Source organism: Euprymna scolopes, chromosome 2 (assembly GCF_053919585.1).
Source record: "Euprymna scolopes isolate OS-2025 chromosome 2, ASM5391958v1, whole genome shotgun sequence".
Classification (NCBI taxonomy): domain Eukaryota; kingdom Metazoa; phylum Mollusca; class Cephalopoda; order Sepiida; family Sepiolidae; genus Euprymna; species Euprymna scolopes.
The window spans coordinates 124,720,454-124,727,189 of NC_136483.1; the positions used below are offsets into that span (position 1 = coordinate 124,720,454).

The following is a 6,736-nucleotide window of genomic DNA, read 5'->3' on the forward strand; positions in this document are numbered from 1 at the left end:
TTAAGCGATAATTTAATAATATATTTGCCTCCCGATAATTTAGTCATAAACAGCAGGTTCTTAAAGGAGATATTTTGCTCTCCTATAATTTTAATTTACGATAAATTTATTTATCAACAATTAAATTATTTTCCCATAGTCATAGTGGGTTTATTATAAAAAGGAAATAGGTTTCCTGGAATATATTTTTATTCCAGTAAATTGTATACGTTTATTTCAACAAAGAATTTATTTCTTCTTTGTTAATTCATTTATCCCCAAACCTTAGCACCTCAGGTTTTAAGAAGAAAGTTTTAAGAGAATTATTTCCTTTCTTTGTTTTCGCCAATAGTTGGCAGTTCGGTGCATTTAATTAGGTACTAGTGCATGAGCTGGCCTGGGCGTGGCTTATCACTCGCTCGGATTTCTCCGTAAAATGACGTCACATGCTGCCATCTGACGGAGAAAATGGACGAGGGGTGGGGGTGGGGGGCTTACAGAGAGAGAAAACGCGAAAAAATAAATGGCCGACGGGGGGGGGGGCTAGCAGCGCCAAATACAAGTTTCCAGAATATTTCATCACGAAACTGCTTGAAAAATTAATTCTAGCATTTTCTTTAATTACTATAAAATTAGTATAGTGGTAAAATTATTTAAAAAAAGAAAACAGAAGCCAAACCATTTCAAAAAAGGTCAAATTCACGAAATTAGCCATTAAAAGAATAATAAATGGTAACAATAACATTATGAATAAAAGTTAATTTCCAACTTATCTGCATCATTCGTTGGTATTTTTAAGTAGTTTTAAGTGCTTATTATTTCATATCGAATGTTAGAGCGGTTTCCGCTAACTTTGCCAAGTTCTAAAATGCCGTAAAACATACCCTGTTTTTTTTTTAATAATTACTACTTTTTTAAATAGAAAAATGAATGATGCAGGTAAGTTGCAAAGTAATTTTTATTGTCAAATAATAACAGAAAAACTTACCGTAATTATTTTTCACATGCATGGGAGTCAAATAGAAGAAAACTTGTCGTAATGTTTCCAAGGAAAAAAGCTAAACAAAAAAAAAAAATGGACGACTGGGGGGGGGGGCTAGCAGCAGCAACAGCGCCAAATACAAGTTTCCAGTGCTTGAAAAATTAATTAACGAATAACACCGACCACTCTAATTTGTTTTTTTTTTATAGGTAATTGAGGTCGCTGACAACGAATCTGATAGTCAAACTTGGGGCAAATTTACCGTTTGCATGGTATTTACCCCTGAACCCACGAACTACTTTTGACCATTTTGCAGCTTCCGTTTATGCTACGCGCATACAGGGGGGGGATGTGGTGTTGGGGCGCGCGCCCCAACATCACATCCGCCCCCCCCCGCCCGCTCGCGCCCCCAATGTACACAGTAAAATCCTCGGAAATTTTTTTTTTTTTTTTTTTTTTTTATTACATTTTCACCCCAAACAAGGCAAATTGCCACTTTGGTGTAGGGGGCTACTATCAGGGGCAACAACTACTGGGGTACTATGTAGGGATTTGGGCAGCAAGGTGTCGGTTCACGTTACACTTGAACTTCTGCACGTCAGTACTTTTGGGGAAGCAGGGACCTGGAATGGAATTCCAGAGTCTTGCGGTTCTGGGGAAGAAACTATTGGAGTAAAAAGATCTTTTACATCTAGGGACCTCTACAGTGTGGGGGTGGGATCTAGTAGCCTGTCGGGTTTGTCGAGGGTGCTCGCGTCGTGGGGGCACAAGTGATTGCAGTTCATCAGAGCATTCACCACTAAAATACTTGTAGAACAGGCAGAGGGATGCAACATTTCGTCGATGGGACAGAGGCTGAAGCTTAGATGCCAGTTCAGGGCCTATCAGATTTGCGACTCTCTTTTGAACCTTGTCAAGGAGCGAGAGACTAGTAGCAGATGCACCAGCCCAGATGTGGCAGCAATACTCCATACATGGGCGAATGGTGGCCTTATAGACGTACAGAATACTTTCGGGTGTTAGTAGTTTTCTAGCACGGTAGAGAGAGCCTACCTTTCTTGCAGCGGCCCTGGCAATGCCTTCAATGTAATTGTTCCAACTCATGTTTCCTGTGAACGTTAGGCCAAGGAGTTTGAAAGATGGACTCTCAGATAAAGAGTCGTTGGCCATTGCTATTGGTGGTAGAGAGGGTTTTTTGTAATTATTGAATGAAACTAGTTTAGTCTTGGCAGCATTGAACGCGACCAACCACTTTTGTCCCCATTCCACTACAGATTGGAGGTCTTCCTCTAGTGTTTCTGCCATTTCTTTAGAAATGTGTTCATTCGTCTTCCTGTCGTGTCTGCCATAGAGTGTAGTGTCATCAGCATATATACCCATCTCAGAGGCAATGTTGTCGGGGAGGTCATTTATGAATATCAGGAACAATAGAGGTCCAAGGATAGAACCCTGGGGCACTCCCGCATTTATATCATATTGTTTAGATGTGCGACTGTCGAGGACTACCTGGATTTTTCTCTTATCTAAGAAGGATTTAATTATGTTAAGTATTCTACCAGTGATACCGTATGATCTGATTTTACTGAGGAGACCCTCATGCCATACCCTGTCAAAAGCCTTAGATATATCTAGAGCTACCGCTCTGCCTTCCCCCGCTTTGTCCAGTGATTGGTATATACGTTCAGAGATCACGGTGAGGATGTCTGCTGTGGAACGGGCTTGTCTAAATCCATATTGTTTGTCAGTCAGTAGTTTAGCATCTGTAAGATGATGGACTAGAGCATGGTTAATTATGGTCTCAAATGTTAAATGGTGTTCTAATTGGTAAATGTCGGTGCGTTACTTTTTGAAAATTTGAAAATTCTATGTTCCAGGTAAAAAAAAAACAAAAAAACAAAAAAAAAAAAAGATAAATTACCCCCCCCCCTCCCTACTCCAAATTCGAGTGCTTTCCTTTTCTTGTTTTATTTCTTTTTCAGCTAATTTTAAATTTTCCACCCAAAAAGTGCTATAGTATATTTTAGAATATAATAATTTCAAAAATTTCGAAAAATTCTTTCATTGATATTCTTCCGCGTATATATTGGGGTGGGTGGGGGTGTGGGGTTTAATTTGCGCCGGAAGTTATATTTGTTTATAGCACCCACCCAGCAGCCACCGGTTACACGCGCCAAGGAACATTTGCCAACAACGGAGATAATGTAAGTTGTCAGCGACCTCAATTACCTGTAAAACAAACAAATTAGAGTGGTCGGTGTTCTGTAGTAGCGTATCTGGATATTTACCAAGAACTGTTTTGAAAAAAAAATAAATAAAAATGTCTTTCCGAGATTATTAATGATATTCCAACTTGACTCACCCCCCTCAAAAAAAAAAAAAACTGATTTGTCCGCCACAAAAAATGGTCTTTCCGACATCCCCCTCCCCCGCAAAGTGGTTTTATTTTTCTTGTTTTTCATCTACTTTGAAATTTTCCGCCAAACATTACATTGCTCTATGAAAAGGCCGTCAGGTACGCAAGTGCGCGCGCGATTCCGCCATTGAAAAAGCTCGCTTATGTTTCCGCGCGCTCGCGCGTACTTCCAACATTCCGAGGTTCATACCATGCAAACGGTAAATTTCCGACGGAAACGGTTTTCATATTCTTTTTCAGCACACTGGAATCTACAAAAAAAACATTTTCTTCTATACGAACGTGAGACGGGCCTTAAAGTAAAATTTTACCGAAAATTGTGCGGCAATTAAATTTAATCTGCCTAGATTGCAGCTTGCCGTTAATGTAACTAGGAATAATTTAAATTTGTTAGGAATTTTTGAGTATTCCAGTTTGGTCCATAATTTGTTGAGTATGGAGCCCTGGAATTTTATGCAATTCATGGAGGAATTTAAGTGGGAATAAGTTAGAGGCATTGTGCCTATTATTAAAGGGAAACAGTTAGGGTTTTTTAAGCAATCCGCTGATAGTCAGGGAAACTGTTTAGATTTGGGCACTTGCCAAGATGGCCAAGCCCCGGTATCTGCATGCCTTGATGTGCATGTTATTCCGAAGAACTGGAGTTTAGCTTGTCACAACTCCTTTTCAGAACAAGTACTGGAAGAAGACTTTAGTACTTTTAAAGTACTTACAGTAAGTACTGCATTCGGTGCAATCATGCACCTTCGGAACGAATGTCACTCCGAAAGTTTCAGGACTTCTGGTCCTTTATCACCTTGTCTCCATGTTGTGGTGAAAGGGAGACTATTTTGCCGAGAGTTTGGCAAACTCAAGCTCCACTGGATTATTTCAGTCGAGTGTCGGCAGTTTAATTTTCAAGTATTTGTTAGCTACATGATGTGTAGTGCAGTCCCTCCGAAGATCTGTGAGGGTGCATATTTTGTTTTGCACAAGCCTTCTGTAGAATTTTGTCCGCATGAGGATGAAGTTTCTCCTTTCAGGATGACCTTTCCTGTTTTAATTAAAGCTATTTCATGCCTCATAGAGTATTTGAGGATAATCCTCTACGTTGCTTCTTGCAACATTATTTGGGTTTTTATATCCCAATTTATTTTGCTACTGAAAGAATCTTTCCCTGGAGCAAAAGTAATGTTTTTAGGAAGATTTTTTAAGTGTGCGGTGAACTGTGAAGTTCCTGATGCTGGAACCTGAAACTTTGGATCTCACCCTGGAGATCTCTGAAGAATCTCTTAGCACCAAGGACTTGGGTGCTTGTAAGAAACTTGTCAATCTTAGTTTGTCGAGCTTGATGTCTCAAGCTCGACAGACATTTAATGTTACATTTTCCCTGTGCAGTTTATGCAGGAAATATACCTTGGTTTTAAGAAGCTTCATAAACGATAGCGTAGACATTTTGTAAACATTGTTTTTAAAAAATAAAAAATAATACTTCTATTATGTTTTAAACGACTGTAATAGTTTATTTTGGAAGTATATTTCATAAAGAAAATTGACAACCCACTTTAAAAACAGAAATTACGAGTTTTATATATTTTATTCGCAGTTTTTTGTTGACTCTTCTGGCGGCCATGTTGTAGGCCCTAACGGTATTTTTGGAGATTACCGATAATTGATAGAATTATAATTTTAAATAACGCATGAGTGCATTGGATGAGAGAAAACGAAAACATAAAACAAAAAACTATCATAATTAAAAAACAAAAACAAAAAAGTAACGCTCCCAGTTTTTAATTTTTTTGTTTTGTTTTTTTATTATTGTTTTTATGACTCCAAAAAACATCGTTAAAATAAGAACCAAAAAGTTTTTAAATTAACTTTGTATTAACATAATAAACGCTTTAAAATAAGTGAAACCACTAAGAACTTAGCCAGTTAGGTAGAAAAAAACAAAAAAAACATTAAACAAATAAAAATATTTTTTAAAAATATTATGGGGGGGCTATAGTCTATTTTAAAAAGCAATATCTCCTTCAAGAACGATCATAAAATGTGTTTTCAATCGATATTTATTCAATACGGGACCAGTTTTCCTACCTAGCGAAAGGGGGCGAGTTTTCCCGAGACGAGTTTTCCCGGGACGAGTTTTCCTAAAATCAAATTAGGCACCGCGAAAAATGAAGTTGTTGTTGTTTTTTAAAACGAAATTACATTTATTAAAAAACCATGATTTCTGAGTAACTTTTTTTTTTCCAGAAAGATAAAATCCTGAATTTTATCATATAGAAAGCTGAATAATGTAAAACTTTTTCTACTATTTTTAATTAAATTTTAAATGTTAAAATTTCCCCAAAAGTTAACAATTGACATTTTTTGTCTTGCACAAAAAGCATATATAAATATTTAAAAAAAAAAAAGGTTTTTGAAAGAATTAAGTTGTTTATTTTTAGTCTAACTAAGATTTAGGGTGATTTTCTATGAATATATGCAAAAATATTATAATATAAGTACCTGGATTTCAAATAATTCCACTTATTCATATAGGCGACCAGTTACTTCGCATCAATCTAGAGTCCAGATCGAGAATATTTACGTTTGTGTTTAATAAAAAGCAAACTATGGAGGACCAAACAGGCCAAAAAAAAACTTATTTTTCAGTAACGAAAATTTCAATGTATTATTAACGCTGAGGCTGGCCAGTACCAGATGGGTGACCATTTTGATGAGCTTGGTTTTTAATGTGTATGTGTGGGGTAGGCTCCCAAAAATGGGGGGGGGGGTAAAGCAGAATAAAAATTAAAATTGACCCAGTCTAGAAAGATTTCTCCTTCATTGAACGAGGAAGAACTGTAGGATTTTTTGGCTACATAAGCCACCCCGAGGCTGGCCAGTACCAGATGGGTGACCATTTTGATGAGTTTGGTTTTTAATGTGTATGTGTGTGGGGGGTCAGGCTGAGCCTGACTCAGGCTCCCCCAAATGGGGGAGTGGAATTCAAAGCAGAATAAAAATTAAACTAAACTACATAAGCAACCCTGAGGCTAGCCAGTACCAGATGGGTGACCATTTTGATGAGTTTGCTTTTTAATGTGTACGCGTGTGGGGGGCTCAGGCTCCCCAAAATGGGGGGGGGGATTTAAAACAGAATAAAAACTAAACTACATAAGCAACCCTGAGGCTTGCCAGTACCAGATGGGTGACCATTTTGATGAGTTTGGTTTTTAATGTGTATGTGTGGGGGTTAGGCTCCCAAAAATGGGGGGGGGTAAAGCAGAATAAAAATTAAAATTGACCCAGTCTAGAAAGATTTCTCCTTCATTGAACGAGGAAAAACTGTAGGTTTTTTTGACTACATAAGCAACCCCGAGGCTGGCCAGTACCAG

General features: G+C 37.8%; 1 protein-coding gene across 1 annotated transcript in view; it reads right to left on the bottom strand.

Moving 5' to 3' along the window:
- LOC145295919 (sodium- and chloride-dependent GABA transporter ine-like) overlaps positions 1-5,969 on the bottom strand; it is a 916,364-nt gene extending 910,395 nt beyond the window's left edge. Inside the window, exon 1 of the mRNA XM_080141768.1 lies at positions 5,865-5,969. The gene's annotated coding sequence lies outside the window, so the exon portion shown is untranslated. The remainder of the gene's footprint in view (positions 1-5,864) is intronic.
- Between the last annotated feature and the right edge of the window lie 767 nt (positions 5,970-6,736).